Consider the following 16481-nt stretch of genomic DNA (forward strand, 5'->3'; position numbering starts at 1 on the left):
GGGGGGATGGGGGGTGCTGCTACTATTACTACTACATGTGGCAAAAACTAGCTCCTTATGGCGCAAACTTCTCCTTTGTATTGTGAGGAGTTGTTGCATTATCTTATTACAACTTTAAAGCTATGCAGTTTGTCTGTGAGAGAAATACGACCTCCAACAGCAAAGGATTGTTGTTATTAGTAGGCTGCATAGCAGCACATTTACCTTTCAATGACATGTCACACACATAACACACACACCTTCAAGGTCGTTGGGCAGCTGACGAGACAAGAAGAGGGGTAAATCGGTACCAAACCCCAAGTGGCAGCAGCTCTGACTTTATCATTACCCCATACCACTCATCCAGAGGATTATGCTTCTCTCAGCCCTTCTCTCAGCCCTACAAACACACACACACACACACACACACACACACACACACACACACACACACACACACACACACACACACAACACACACACACACACACACACACACACACACACACACACACACACACACACACACACACACACACACACACACACACACACACACACACACACACACAGCCCCACAGACATGAATGTATTCTTTGTTGTAAAGTTCCCTCCTCATTTTATTCTGTGTGTTTTGTCTGATTATAGTTATTAAGCTACAGGGAAACCATTGTATTGAATGGATAGAGACAGGAGGAGGATGGGAGGATGTTTGAGATGAGGATGTTAATATGACATGTATCTGGTGGACAGGATGTTGAGGGGAGTTATAGACTGAGATATGATGAGCATGACGAAGATGGTGGTGATGGTGATTATGATAGATCCATAGCTGTAGAGGTGAGTTGGTTTCTGATGTGTGCTGCTGAAGATTATGAATGGTGATGATGGTGCAGACGATGATGATAAGGATTACAACGATGAAGACGATGATTACAATGACACTATCTGGTGTGCAGGATACAGTCCGAGGGCAGTCCGAGGGCAGTCCGAGGGCAGTCAAGAGGGCAGTCAGAGGGCAGTCCGAGGCTGAAGTGGATACATGGTGTGTGTATAAAGACTAGTGTTCTAACTCTCCTCCATGTGAATCCCTCATGGTGAGGAATGTGATGAGGCTGGAGGAGAGTGTCTGGATGAGAGCAGTGTCGCCTGGCCTCAGGAATGACATTACAACGGAGAGGGAGAGAGAGGTGTTTGTGTGTGCGTGCACATGTTGACGTACGTGTGAGAGATGTATGTTCTCTGTCTCTTAATATAGAGTTGGGTTGTTTGTTTAGAGGTGACTACAGATGTGTTATCACACAGTTGTAACATGCTGTTTAGAGGCGACTACAGATGTGTTATCACACAGTTGGTACAGGCTGTTTAGAGGCGACCACAGATGTGTTATCACACAGTTTGTACAGGCTGTTTAGAGGCGACAACAGATGTGTTATCACACAGTTGGTACAGGCTGTTTAGAGGTGACTACAGATGTGTTATCACACAGTTGGTACAGGCTGTTTAGAGGTGACTACAGATGTGTTATCACACAGTTGGTACAGGCTGTTTAGAGGTGACTACAGATGTGTTATCACACAGTTGGTACAGGCTGTTTAGAGGTGACTACAGATGTGTTATAACACAGTTGGTACAGGCCGTTTAGAGGTGACTACAGATGTGTTATCACACAGTTGGTACAGGCTGTTTAGAGGTGACTACAGATGTGTTATCACACAGTTGTAACATGCTGTTTAGAGGCGACTACAGATGTGTTATCACACAGTTGGTACAGGCTGTTTAGAGGCGACTACAGATGTGTTATCACACAGTTTGTACAGGCTGTTTAGAGGCGACAACAGATGTGTTATCACACAGTTGGTACAGGCCGTTTAGAGGTGACTACAGATGTGTTATCACACAGTTGGTACAGGCTGTTTAGAGGGGACTACAGATGTGTTATCACACAGTTGGTACATGCTGTTTAGAGGTGACTACAGATGTGTTATCACACAGTTGGTACATGCTGTTTAGAGGTGACTACAGATTTGTTATCACACAGTTGTAACAGGCTGTTTAGAGGTGACTACAGATGTGTTATCACACAGTTGGTACAGGCTGTTTAGAGGTGACTACAGATGTGTTATCACACAGGTGTAACAGGCTGTTTAGTGGTGACTACATATGTGTTATCACACAGTTGTAACAGGTTGTTTAGAGGTGACTACAGATGTGTTATCACACAGTTGGTACATGCTGTTTAGAGGTGACTACAGATGTGTTATCACACAGTTGGTACAGGCTGTTTAGAGGTGACTACAGATGTGTTATCACACAGTTGGTACAGGCTGTTTAGAGGTGACTACAGATGTGTTATCACACAGTTGGTACAGGCTGTTTAGAGGTGACTACAGATGTGTTATCACACAGTTGTAACAGGCTGTTTAGAGGTGACTACAGATGTGTTATCACACAGTTGGTACAGGCTGTTTAGAGGTGACTACAGATGTGTTATCACACAGTTGTAACAGTCTGTTTAGAGGTGACTACAGATGTGTTATCACACAGTTGTAACAGGCTGTTTAGAGGTGACTACAGATGTCTACAGAGGCCTTTCACGTGGGTTTATTTCAAAGTGCACACTAAATGACAGAGTTATTTTGAGAACCATAACATACAGATCTATCTTAATTTGATCACCCTGTTGTCGCAGATAATTTTCCTGTGGTTCCAATCAGCCTGGTGATTTACATAAATTCACTGAAAACCTGTAGTTCTCTTTCTCGCTCTCTCTTGCTCAAATGTTAAAGCACCTGACAGAATAACTGGCCTAGGGCAAACTACTGCGACATTCAAATGTACAAAAATGTGTCTGAAATGCAGCCATACTCATCAACAACTGTCGTTTTATATAGCGTAATAACACAAAATAAATATTAACCTCCACTACGACATAAGTCTATCGAACTATAGCCCACTGCAGCCTGTCAAAAAAATGTCCTGTTAGAAATTATAACTTATTTTTTTGGATAATCAATTCCTCCTGCTGAAGGATTGTTTTACTCCTATAACGAAACTGGTTAAATTAAAGGGGAACTCCACACAAAAACTATATTTTGGTATTTTTTCATTAGTCCACTGTTGATACAGTCCCAAATGTTTTGCATGTCAGCAGTCAAGTTTTCAAGATATTGGACTGAAAAAGCAAAATGTCACCGGCCACATGAGTGGAGTTCCTCTTTAAGATCAGACATCTGTAATATTAGACAAGGGACATTTTAACATAGAGATGAAATTATATAGCTCTTACAAAGAGGAAGTGTAGCCTACAGACAGAGATGGTTGGAAAGAGAGAAAGAGTGGTGGAGGACTATAACAGAGGTAGTTGTGGAGGTGAACTGTAGAGAGTATGTTTGTTGAGGGTCTCGAGGGAGGGAGGGATCGATTCTCTCTCCCTCTCTCCCTCTCTCCCTCCCTCCCTCCCTCCCTGGTGTCACGGTTCAAAAATGCTTTACGGCGAAAGCATACCTTACAATTATGTGAGAACATATCCCAGCAGACAAATCATTACAAACACTAACCAGCCAAGTAGAAGAGTTACACAAGTCAGAAATAGAGATAAAATTAATCACTTACCTTTGATGATCTTCATATGGTTGCACTCAGAAGGCATTCATTTATTCAATAAATGTTCCTTTTGTTTGATAACGTATCTTTATATCCGAAAACCTCCGCTTTGTTCGCGCGTTTTCTTCAGTAATCCACAGGCTCAAACGCAGTCACAACAGGCGGACAAAAAAATCCTAATTGTATCCGTAAAGTTCATACAAACATGTCAAACGATGTTTATTTTCAATCCCCAGATTGTGTTTAGCCTAAATAATCGATAATATTTCAACCGGACAATAACGTAGTCAATATAAAAGGCAATATAAAAGGCACTCTCTCGGTCGCGTACATGAAAAAGCTCTATGACACGGCAGGGTCCTCATTTTTCAGAATACAAGCCTGAAACAATTTCTAAAGACTGTTGACATCTAGTGGAAGGCATAGGAACTGCAATTTGAGTCCTAAGTCAATGGATACTGTAATGGTATTGAATAGAAAACTACAAAAAAAGAAAATCCTACTTCCTGAATGGATTTTTCTCAGGTTTTCGAATCAGTTCTGTTATACTCACAGACATTATTTGAACAGTTTTGGGAACTTTAAAATGTTTGCTATCCAAACCTACTAATTATATGCATATCCTATCTTCTGGGCCTGAGTAGAAGGCAGTTTAATTTGGTCACGCTTTTCATGCAAAATTCCAAATGCTGCACCCTACTCTAGAGAAGTTAACATCTCTCTCTTTCCTCTCTCAGACCTCCCCCCTGTACTCCTTACTGTTCACATGGGAAGACCAGCTCAGGGCCCTCTTAGAAAAGTGTGTGTGGGTGTGTGTTCGCACAGAGGATCTTCATGAAGTATTACCAAAAATAAACCACAACACAACATAGCTTTGGGTGACCTATCTAACCCTAGCCATCCTACAATCTAGGCTAGATGCCCTCAATCTCACACAAATTATCAAGCAACCTACCAGGTACAACCCTAAATCCGTAACCATGGGCACCCACTAAGATATCATCCTGACCAGCTTGACCTCTAAATACACCTCTGCTGTCTTCAACCAGGATCTCAGTGATCACTGCCTCATTGCCTGCGTGGGTAATGGGTCCGCAGTCAAACGACCACCCCTCATCACTGTCAAACGCTCCCTAAAACACTTCAGTGAGCAGGCCTTTCTAAACGACCTGGCCCGGGTATCTTGGAAGGATATCGACATCAACCCGTCAGTAGAGGATGCCTGATTGCTCTTTAAAAGTGCTTTCTTCACCATCTTAAGTAAGCATGCCCCATTAAAAAATGTAGAACTAAGAACAGATATAGCCCTTGGTTCACCCCAGACTTGACTGCCCTTGACCAGCACAAAAACATCCTGTGGCGTTGCATTAGCATCGAATAGCCCCCGCAATATGCAACCTTTCAGGGAAGTCAGGAACCAATATCATAACCGCCATTGATAAAAGACTGTACTGTGCAGCCGTCTTCATCGACCTTCCCAAGGCTTTCGACTCTGTCAATCACTGCATTCTTATCGGCAGACTCAATAGCCTTGGCTTCTCAAATGACTGCCTCGCCTGGTTCACCAAACACTTCTCAGATAGAGTTCAGTGTGTCAAATCGGAGGGCCTGTTGTCCAGACCTCTGGCAGTCTCTATGGGGGTGCCACAGGGATCAATACTCAGGCCGATTATTTTCTCTGTATATATCAATGATGTCGCTCTTGCTGCTGGTGATTCTCTGATCCACCTCTATGCAAATGACACCATTCTGTTTACATCTGACCCTTCTTTAGACACTGTGCTAACAAACCTCCAAACAAGCTTCAATGCCATACAACATTCCTTCCGTGGCAACCAACTTCTTTTACATGCTAGTAAAACTATGTGCATGCTCTTCAACCGATTTCTGCCTGCACACTCCCGCCCGACTAGTATCACTACTCTATTCTGAATTAGAATATGTGGATCACTATAAATACTTAGGTGTCTGGTTAGATTGTAAACTCTTCCAGACTCACATTAATCATCTCTAGTCTAAAATTACATCTAGAATCAGCTTCCTATTTTGCAGCAAAGCCTCTTTCACTCATGCTGCCAAACATGCCCTCGTAAAACTGACTATCCTACCGATCCTTGACTTTGGCGATGTCATTTACAAAATAGCCTTCAACACTTTACTCAGCAAACTGGATGTAGTCTATCACAGTTCCATCCGTTTTGTCACCAAAGCCCCATATACTACCCACCACTGCAACCTGTATGCTCTCGTTGGCTGGCCCTCGCTTCATATTCGTCGCCAAACCCACTGGCTGCAGGTCATCTATAAGCCTTTGCTAGGTAACACCCCGCCTTATCTCTTATCACTGGTCACCATAGCAACACCCACCCGTAGCACACGCTCCAGCAGGTATATTTTACTGGTCATCCCCAAAGCCAATACTTATTTTGGCTGCCTTTCCTTCTAGTTCTCTGCTGCCAATGACTGGAACAAATAGCAAAAATCACTGAAGCTGGAGACTTATATCTCCCTCTCTAACTTTAAGCATCAGCTGTCAGAGCAGCTTACCGATCACTGTACCTGTACACAGCCAATCTGTAAATAGCACACCCAAGTACCTCATCCCCACATTGTTACTTATCCTCTTTTGCACCCCAGTATCTCTACTTGCACATCATCATCTGCACATCTATCACTCCAGTGTTAATGCTAAATTGTAATTATTTCAACTCTATGGCCTATATATTGCCTTACCTCCCTACTCTTCTACATTTTCAAACACTACATTTTTCTATTGTGTTATTGACTGTACGTTTGTTTATGTGTAACTCTGTGTGTTGTTTTTTCCACACTGATTTACTTTATCTTGGCCAGGTCGCAGTTGTAAATGAGAACTTGTTCTCAACTGGCCTACCTGGTTAAATAAAGGTCAATTTTTTTTTTTAAATAACTTAGGTTGTTGTTTTAAGTCTCCTTTAGGGTTCTTCTCCTCTGACGGTCACATTCACTCTACTGTACAGATGACTCTGTCCCTGTTTGACCCTGTTTTCTCTTATCTTCTACATGACCACACAAACTCTTCAGTTCTCTCGCTCACTGTCTCTCAACTCGCACTCCCTCTCTCTCACTGTCTCTCAACTCGCACTCCCTCTCTCTCTTCCAGGGAGGTGGATGAATGTGAACATGGGTGATGTCTGTCTGTCTGTTAGTGGGTCAGATCAGATACTGGACAATGGCCCTGGCACGCCAGCCATCCCAGCATGCTTTGCAGCGTCTGGCTGTTTACATTATTTATTATTAACAGAAGTCATTGGCTCCGCCTGTGTTTAACCTAGACTGTGTAAACATCACCCCTCCGTGTTAAATAAACACCGAACACAGGTGGTAGAGATAAGAAGAGGAGGAGGAGGAAGAGGAGGGGAAAACATTTAGAAATTTCTTCCATCCAACACCGTCTTTTTTGTCCCCAACTCACACAGTTTCTGTTTCTGTGCTTTAGCACACTCTGTCTCAAACTCACCATGCTTCTTTCAGAGCTTTCACACTCTGTCTCAAACTCACCATGCTTCTTTCAGAGCTTTCACACTCTGTCTCAAACTCACCATGCTTCTTTCAGAGCTTTCACACTCTGTCTCAAACTCACCATGCTTCTTTCAGAGCTTTCACACTCTGTCTCAAACTCACCATGCTTCTTTCAGAGCTTTCACACTCTGTCTCAAACTCACCATGCTTCTTTCAGAGCTTTCACACTGTCTCAAACTCACCATGCTTCTTTCAGAGCTTTCACACTCTGTCTCAAACTCACCATGCTTCTTTCAGAGCTTTCACACTCTGTCTCAAACTCACCATGCTTCTTTCAGAGCTTTCACACTGTCTCAAACTCACCATGATTCTTTCAGAGCTTTCACACTCTGTCTCAAACTCACCATGCTTCTTTCAGAGCTTTCACACTCTGTCTCAAACTCACCATGCTTCTTTCAGAGCTTTCACACTCTGTCTCAAACTCACCATGCTTCTTTCAGAGCTTTCACACTCTGTCTCAAACTCACCATGCTTCTTTCAGAGCTTTCACACTCTGTCTCAAACTCACCATGCTTCTTTCAGAGCTTTCACACCGTCTCAAACTCACCATGCTTCTTTCAGAGCTTTCACACTCTGTCTCAAACTCACCATGCTTCTTTCAGAGCTTTCACAATCTGTCTCAAACTCACCATGCTTCTTTCAGAGCTTTCACACCGTCTCAAACTCACCATGCTTCTTTCAGAGCTTTCACACTCTGTCTCAAACTCACCATGCTTCTTTCAGAGCTTTCACACTCTGTCTCAAACTCACCATGCTTCTTTCAGAGCTTTCACACTGTCTCAAACTCACCATGCTTCTTTCAGAGCTTTCACACTCTGTCTCAAACTCACCATGCTTCTTTCAGAGCTTTCACACTCTGTCTCAAACTCACCATGCTTCTTTCAGAGCTTTCACAGTGTTCATTATTTCTTCCCCTCTTTCTTTCTTTCTTTCTTTCTTTCTTTCTTTCTTTCAATTCAATTTAAGGGTTTTATTGGCGTGGAAAACATATGTTTACATTGCCAAAGCATGTTAAATAGATAGTACATATTTATTTACAGTAAACATTACGCTCACAAAAGTTCCAAAAGAAGAATAAAGACATTAAAGTACAAAAGTTAAAATAAATAAACATAAATATGGGTTGTATTTAGGATTTCCCAAGGTTGCTGTTTACACATATCCAACGGAAGTCATTGGGGTCAAATGTGTCTCCACTTTTTGTGGATTAGGTTCAGTCCTTGGTTCCAAATATTGGGAAAGATGCCAGAGCTGATGATTAATACTTTAAGTATAGTATAGTTAAATACTTTAAGTATAGCCAATTGGAATTTTTAATCTGTATATTTAATTATTTAATTTAGTATACTATTAAGACCACAGGCCTTTTTGGGTTTGTATTTTGTCCTATAGTTCATTCAATATAATTGGAGAATCCAGTGGGTTCTGGTCGTCTTTAATAGTTGATTCTAAGATTTGTATTTGATCATGTACATGTTTTTGCTGTTTGTTCTTTGTTAAAGAGCCAAAAATATTGGAGAAGTGGTTTATCCATACATTTCTGTTTTGGATAGATAACTCTTTGTGTTGTTGTTTGTTTAGTATTTTACAATTTTCCCAGAAGTGGATTCTTCAATTACATTGAGCTGATTTCTGACGTGCTGTTCCTTCTTTTTCCATGGTGTATTTATACAGTGCCTTGCGAAAGTATTCGGCCCCCTTGAACTTTGCGACCTTTTGCCACATTTCAGGCTTCAAACATAAAGATATAAAACTGTATTTTTTGTGAAGAATCAACAACAAGTGGGACACAATCATGAAGTGGAACGACATTTATTGGATATTTCAAACTTTTTTAACAAATCAAAAACTGAAAAATTGGGCGTGCAAAATTCTGTTGATGTTGTCTCACCACAGTCCAGAGTGCAGACATGTCTCTCTCCACCTCCAGTTCTCCGGGTCTGGTTGAGGGGGTGTTGTTGTTCTCTCTCCCTCTCTTTGTCTCTCTTTCCCATCACTCTCCAACTCTCTATCACTCAGTCTCTTTCCTGTGTTACATTGATTTCTCTAATCTCAGATCAGTGCTATGTAAGAGGAGACCGATGCTATTTTTAGACTAGTGATATTTCTATTGGATGGCCGGAAGGAACAGAAGCCCATTCCTGGACTCACTGTTTGAATGGACTATAGGATTGTGTGTATGTGTGTGGTGCATGTGTGTTTGCTTGCGTTTGTGTGTCATGCAGTGTGTGTGTGTGTTACCCTCAGGTGATTCTGCTTGACTTGTGACATGTCATTCATTTGTGACATTCAGAGTAGGGAAAATTCAAAACACTACATCTTACTATTCTATTCAATATAGCACATTTTCAGTCCTAAAGTACTATCTCTTGTTTGGATCATTGCTCCAGTTCCAACTGGTCTGATTATATTCATTGAGTGTACAAAACATTAAGAACACCTGCTTTTTCCATAACATAGACTGACCAAGTGAATCCAGGTGAAAGCTATGATCCCTTATTGATGTCACTTGTTAAATCCACTTCTATCAGTGTAGATGAAAGGGAGGACACAGGTAAAAAAATGATTTTTAAGCCTTGATACAATTGAGACATGGATTGTGTATGTGTGCTATTCAGAGGGTGAATGGGCAAGACAACATATTTAAGTGCCTTTGAACAGGGTATGGTAGTCGGTGCCAGGCACACCAGTTTGAACAGGGTATGGTAGTCGGTGCCAGGCACACCAGTTTGAACAGGGTATGGTAGTCGGTGCCAGGCACAGCGGTTTGTGTCAAGAACTGCAATGCTGCTGGGTTTTTTCACGCTCAGCAGTTTCCCATGTATATCAAGAAAGGTCCACCACCCAAAGGACATCCAGCCAATGTGACTGTCGGAAGCCTTTGAGTCAAAATGGTCCAGCATCCCTGTGGAACTCTTTTGACACCTTGTATATTCCATGCCCCAGCAAAGTTAGTCTGTTCTGACGACAAAGGGGGTGCAACGCAATATTAGGAAGGTGTTCTCAATGTTTTGTACTAGAGGTCGACTGATTATGATTGTTCATCTCTCAATTTTCAGCAGAAACCACATTTGCTTAATTAAGTCAGCCATATCAGCTATGTTTTTTTAAAGGAAGTAAATGAGGCTGAATGAACTGTTTCGCTGCCAGACAAGGCTCCGCTGATAGGTGTTGTATGTACCAGGCCATTAGAGACCTAATGGTTGTTTGGGTACTACAACACATGTCCTAGATGCATAAGAGGACTCAACTGTCACGTGGAATTTTACTGCGGTCATGAGTCATGACTGCCTGTGTGCCAGAAAAAAGGTCACCACAACAGTCCTATTCATAATTACCATGTAGGTCTTTGGAAGAGGGTGACAAACACGAGCCTCCTAGGTTTTGTATGGAAATGTATGTAGCCATGGGTGCTGTTGAGACTACTGGAGACGTGCAAAACAGGTTGTTTTAATCCATATATTTGGTGACATTTGAATATATACTGAGTGTAGAAAACATTTAGAGCACCTTCCTAATATTGAAGAACAGCTTCGGTTCATTGGGACATGGACTCTACAACGTGTTGAAAGCGTTCCACATGGATGCTGGCCCATGTTGACTCCCAATGCTTCCCACAGTTGTGGGAAGTACACACACAGGAAACTGTTGAGTGTGAAAAACCCAGCAGCGTTACAGTTTTTGACACAAACTGGTGTGCCTGGCACCTACTACCAGACCCTGTTCAAAGGCACTTCATATTTTGTCTTGCCCATTCGCCCTCTGAATGGCACACATACACAATCCATGTCTCAATTGTCTGAAGGCTTAAAAATCCTTCTTTAACCTGTCGCCTCCCTTTCATCTACACTGATTGAAGTGAATTTAACAGGTGACACCAATAAGGGATCATAGCTTTCACCTGGATTCACGTGGTCAGTCTATGTCCTGGAAAGAGCAGGTGTCCTTAATGTTTTGTACACTCAGTGTACTTAGTAGGGCTGACCCCATTTAGTTGCCTGGTCGATTGTTTGGTCGAAAGGCTGTTGGTCGACCAAGATTTTGTTAGTCAAGCAGTGGCAAATTTATTTTAAAAAATGATGTTCATCTGATTCACGCCTGTCAGAGTGGACTAATCCATTGCGGAGGCCACGGAGATGACACAACATTATCACCAGTAGTACATTTACAGTTAATTACCATCATTTCTCATCTACATTGTTTGTTTGGTTATGGTCATTTCTGTTAATGCATTCAATAGATTATTATTCAAGTCTTATCGTTGTCATTGTAGGAGTGGAGACGTTGTTTGCAGAGTGCACAAACTAGGCTACACAAGTTTTATTGTATTATATTTATTAATTGTCGTTTGTAGCGCTCCTGTCAATGTTGAGTAAGGACACGCACCTGATAATACATAGAAGTATGCCTAGGCTACCTGGCCTGCATGCAAATGTAGGCCTATTAATGTGCCCATTTGGGGATCTGATATTATTCCTGATTGTCTTAACTCACCAACACTGTGGAACTTCTCAAAATATACTGAACAAAAATATAAACGCAACATGTAAAGTGTTGGTTCCATGTTTCATGAGCTGAAATAAAAAATACCAGGAATGTTCCATATGCATAAGAAGCTTATTTCTCTCAAATTTTGTGCAAAAATGTGTTTACATCGCTGTTAGGGAGCATCTCTCCTTTGCCAAGATAATAAATATACCTGAGAGGTGTAGCATATCAAGAAGCTCATTTAACAGCATGATCATTACACAGGTGCATCTTGTGCTTGGGACAATAAAAGGCCAATCTAAAATGTGCAGTTTTTTCACACAACACAATGCCACAGATGTCTCAAGTTTTGAGGGAGGATGCAATTGGCATGCTGACTTCAGGAATGTCCATCAGAGCTGTTGCCAGAGAAATCAATGTTCATTTCTCTACCTTGCGTTTATATTTTTGTTCAATATCATTTTTTCTCCTCTCAAACAGCAAGTAAACAAAGTCTGTTTTTACAACCACCGAGACTGACGATAGTTCCTCAAAGTAGCCTATTTTGAAAAATCTTTCCAGCGTTAACCAATCAGCTGAAGGGGGGGGGGGGGGTGTAATGCTCTGTTCCAGTGGAAAGTTCATAAGCAAGGCCTACCTGATTACTTCTTATCCCTTGTGCTAATAGCATACAGCTGTGTCTGTCTGTCCAGAGCTCACTGGCGTGGGAAACAGAATATTTTATATTTTATACAATGTTGCAAGTTTGCTAGTGTGAGCTTCAGGCCTGACCCTAGTTAATAGTTGATACAATGTTTCAAGTTCCTTCCAGACAGGCCATGTGTAGCCAATGTGATTTATAGGATATTTATTTTATCAGGATATTTTCTACCTGCAGGCTGCAATGTTTTTATTAGTTGGCTTTATGTAGGTTATTTGTACCTATTGGCAAAGGCAATAGATGTTACTTTTAGATTTGTATCCTTTTCATTGAGATAGAATTTTGATGAACCACATGACATTGATTTGGAGATATGAAGACTTTATTATAAATGAAATGAAACTGTTCCATGAAAATGTGCAGATGAAAATCATAACTGGCACTCAGATCAGGAGAAATGCTACGATAACTTTTCCAAATGGAAAAGGTTGCCGACCGCTGGTGTAGCTTATCACCGGCAACTAGAATCTGCAAACAGCAGCGGGAGGAGGAGGGTCTGGTTGGGAACAGGTTTTTTCCTTCTAGTTAGCCTATATTGACCTCTGGCTCTCTCTTTAGTAGTGTGTGTCTTCATTTTAATCACACTGCTTAATCACTGGAAGCATCAGACAAACTCAGTAGCCTACATATAGTTTATTTTATTCAAACTTACGGTGTGTCTATACTGTATATGGAAGAATACACGTTTAAAAATGTCTACCAATCGGTTGGTCGACCGAAATGTTCTTTAGTCGGGGTCAGCCCTAGTATATAGTATTGTTTTATCTAAAAGGGATCTTTACTTTTTTTTATTCACTGAGTAGGATGGTCTGAGTAGGATGGTCCTCTCCTCCTCTGAGAAGCCTCCTCTGTTGTTTACAGACATGAAGATGTTGCAATTTCTTCTAAAGAAATGGCTTAATACCAAGTGCAAACTTAATTTTCATCTTTAATTAAGCGGCTATGGGCTTGGTACCTTCAACAAAGCAGTCTATTCTGTTGAAAGAGAGTGGTCGCTGTCCGTTAACCAGTAATAATAAGACTGAGGTTGAAAGATGGATGGATGGATGGATAGAGAGAAAAGAGAGAGTGAAGGATAGGTAGAGAGAAAAGAGAGAGGGGTGGATAGGGAGAGAGAAAAGAGAGAGTGAAGGATAGGTAGAGAGAAAAGAGAGAGGGGTGGATAGGTAGAGAGAAAAGAGAGAGTGAAGGATAGGTAGAGAGAAAAGAGAGAGTGAAGGATAGGTAGAGAGAAAAGAGAGAGGGGTGGATAGGTAGAGAGAAAAGAGAGAGTGAAGGATAGGTAGAGAGAAAAGAGAGAGGGGTGGATAGGTAGAGAGAAAAGAGAGAGGGGTGGATAGGTAGAGAGAAAAGAGAGAGTGAAGGATAGGTAGAGAGAAAAGAGAGAGTGAAGGATAGGTAGAGAGAAAAGAGAGAGTGAAGGATAGGTAGAGAGAAAAGAGAGAGGGGTGGATAGGGAGAGAGAAGAGAGAGAGTGAAGGATAGGTAGAGAGAAAAGAGAGAGGGGTGGATAGGGAGAGAGAAGAGAGAGAGTGAAGGATAGGTAGAGAGAAAAGAGAGAGGGGTGGATAGGGAGAGAGAAGAGAGAGAGTGAAGGATAGGTAGAGAGAAAAGAGAGAGTGAAGGATAGGTAGAGAGAAAAGAGAGAGGGGTGGATAGGGAGAGAGAAGAGAGAGAGTGAAGGATAAGTAGAGAGAAAAGAGAGAGGGATGGATAGGGAGAGAGAAGAGAGAGAGTGAAGGATAGGTAGAGAGAAAAGAGAGAGGGGTGGATAGGGAGAGAGAAGAGAGAGAGTGAAGGATAGGTAGAGAGAAAAGAGAGAGTGAAGGATAGGTAGAGAGAAAAGAGAGAGGGGTGGATAGGGAGAGAGAAGAGAGAGAGTGAAGGATAGGTAGAGAGAAAAGAGAGAGTGAAGGATAGGTAGAGAGAAAAGAGAGAGGGGTGGATAGGGAGAAAGAAGAGAGAGAGTGAAGGATAGGTAGAGAGAAAAGAGAGAGGGTGGATAGGGAGAGAGAAGAGAGAGAGTGAAGGATAGGTAGAGAGAAAAGAGAGAGTGAAGGATAGCTAGAGAGAAAAGAGAGAGTGAAGGATAGGTAGAGAGAAAAGAGAGAGGGGTGGATAGGGAGAGAGAAGAGAGAGAGGAGTGTTTCTGTCCAGAGTACCATGTGTTTATACTGGAGGTCTCTGAGTAGGGTCTGGCTGAGACACATCCTGCTACACACACACACACACACACACACACACACACACACACACACAGAGACACACACACACATATAAACCTCACAGAAGGTGAATGTGACCTAGATTTGCTAAATGGTACCAACTGCTGGAACCTTCCAGAAATGGACTAAATTGTAATCTACTCAATGCCACCCCATAAAGAGTTGACGTGCTCTGTGAATGGGGAATGTATAGCTTTGACTCCTATTGGCTATCACTAGTAGCTTATCTTGGTGTAAACCCTCTATGCACACCCAAACAACGATCTGGGCCAATGGTAGAGGAGAAGGATAGAGGCTCTCCATGCTCCTTTCTCTGTCTGTCCTCTCCAGGCCCAGTGCTGTCTGTCTGGGTTGGACCGACCCTGATGAGGGGGATTTTCCTGAGAAAGTCTTATGGAATGAAAAAAAACTCATAGTAAAAGCATGTTCCATTGGATTTCTCTTTGCGTGTGTGTGTTTATCCGGTTATGTGTGTTTTAGGAATGGTGCTCTATCTAGCACACTGTAGGCATGGTGTCTTTTCTCTATGATCCTCAGAGAAGCTCGGTCTCTGGAATGGAAGATTCCTGCACACAGGGGTGAGGCTGGGAGATCAGGAGAGAGGAGAGGGTCAGAGGAGGAGAGAGGGAAGAGAGATAGAAAGAGGAAGGAGAGAGGAGAGGTATAGAGGAGGAGAGAGGGAAGAGAGATAGAAAGAGGAAGGAGAGAGGAGAGGGTCAGAGGAGGAGAGAAGGAAGAGAGATAGAAAGAGGAAGGAGAGAGGAGAGGGTCAGAGGAGGAGAGAAGGAAGAGAGATAGAAAGAGGAAGGAGAGAGGAGAGGGTCAGAGGAGGAGAGTGGGAAGAGAGATAGAAAGAGGAAGGAGAGAGGAGAGGGTCAGAGGAGGAGAGAAGGAAGAGAGATAGAAAGAGGAAGGAGAGAGGAGAGGGTCAGAGGAGGAGAGAAGGAAGAGAGATAGAAAGAGGAAGGAGAGAGGAGAGGGTCAGAGGAGGAGAGAAGGAAGAGATATAGAAAGAGGAAGGAGAGAGGAGAGGGTCAGAGGAGGAGAGAGGGAAGAGGAAGGAGAGAGGAGAGGGTCAGAGGAGGGAGAGAGGTAGGAGGGAGGAATGAGAGAAGAGAATCACCAAATTCTATTTGTCACATGCTTCGTAAAGAACTGGTGTAGACTAACATCGAAATGCTTACTTACAGGCCCTTCTCAACAATGCAGAGAGAAATAATATAGATAAATAATAGAAAGGTAAAACAATACCCAAACATAATAATAAATACGCAATGAGTAACGATAACTTAGGGTACCAGTACCGAGTGGATGTGCAGGGCTATGAGGTAATTAAGGTAGATATGTACATAGAACTAGAAATAAAGTGACAGATAATAAACAGTAGCAGCAGTGTGTGGGATGAGACAAAAGAGACAGTGTTAAAAGGGTCCATGCTGATAGTCCGGGTAGCTACTTGGTTAACTATTTAACTAACTATGTAGCTATCTTATGGCTTGGGGGTCGAAGCTGTTCAGGGTCCTGTTGGTTCTTGCCATGCTGTAGCAGAGAGAACAGTCAATGACTTAGATGGCTGGAGTCATTGATCATTTTTAGGGGTTTCCACTGACACCGCCTGGTATAGAGATCCTGGATGACAGGGAGCTCGGCCCCAGTGATGTACTGGCCTGTACACACTTCTCTCTGTAGCGCCTTGTGGTCAGATGCCAAGCAGTTCCCATACCAAGCGGTGATGCAGCCAGTCAAGATGCTCTCGATGGTGCAGCTGTAGAACTTTGTGAGAATCTGAGGGCCCATGCCACATCTTTTCAGCCTCCTGAGGAAGAAGAGGTGTTTTCGTGCCCTCTTCACCACTGCGTTGGTGTGTGTGGACCATGATAGATCCTTAGTGAGGTGGACACAGAGGAAGTCGAAGCTCTCAA

General features: G+C 42.5%; 1 protein-coding gene across 2 annotated transcripts in view; it reads left to right on the top strand.

The window, feature by feature from the left end:
- The window catches only part of LOC109869029 (FYVE, RhoGEF and PH domain-containing protein 3-like), a 137626-nt gene that overhangs the window by 464 nt on the left and 120681 nt on the right, over nt 1-16481 (top strand). The window lies entirely within an intron of this gene.

The sequence above is a fragment of the Oncorhynchus kisutch genome, linkage group LG24 (assembly GCF_002021735.2).
Source record: "Oncorhynchus kisutch isolate 150728-3 linkage group LG24, Okis_V2, whole genome shotgun sequence".
Classification (NCBI taxonomy): Eukaryota; Metazoa; Chordata; class Actinopteri; order Salmoniformes; family Salmonidae; genus Oncorhynchus; species Oncorhynchus kisutch.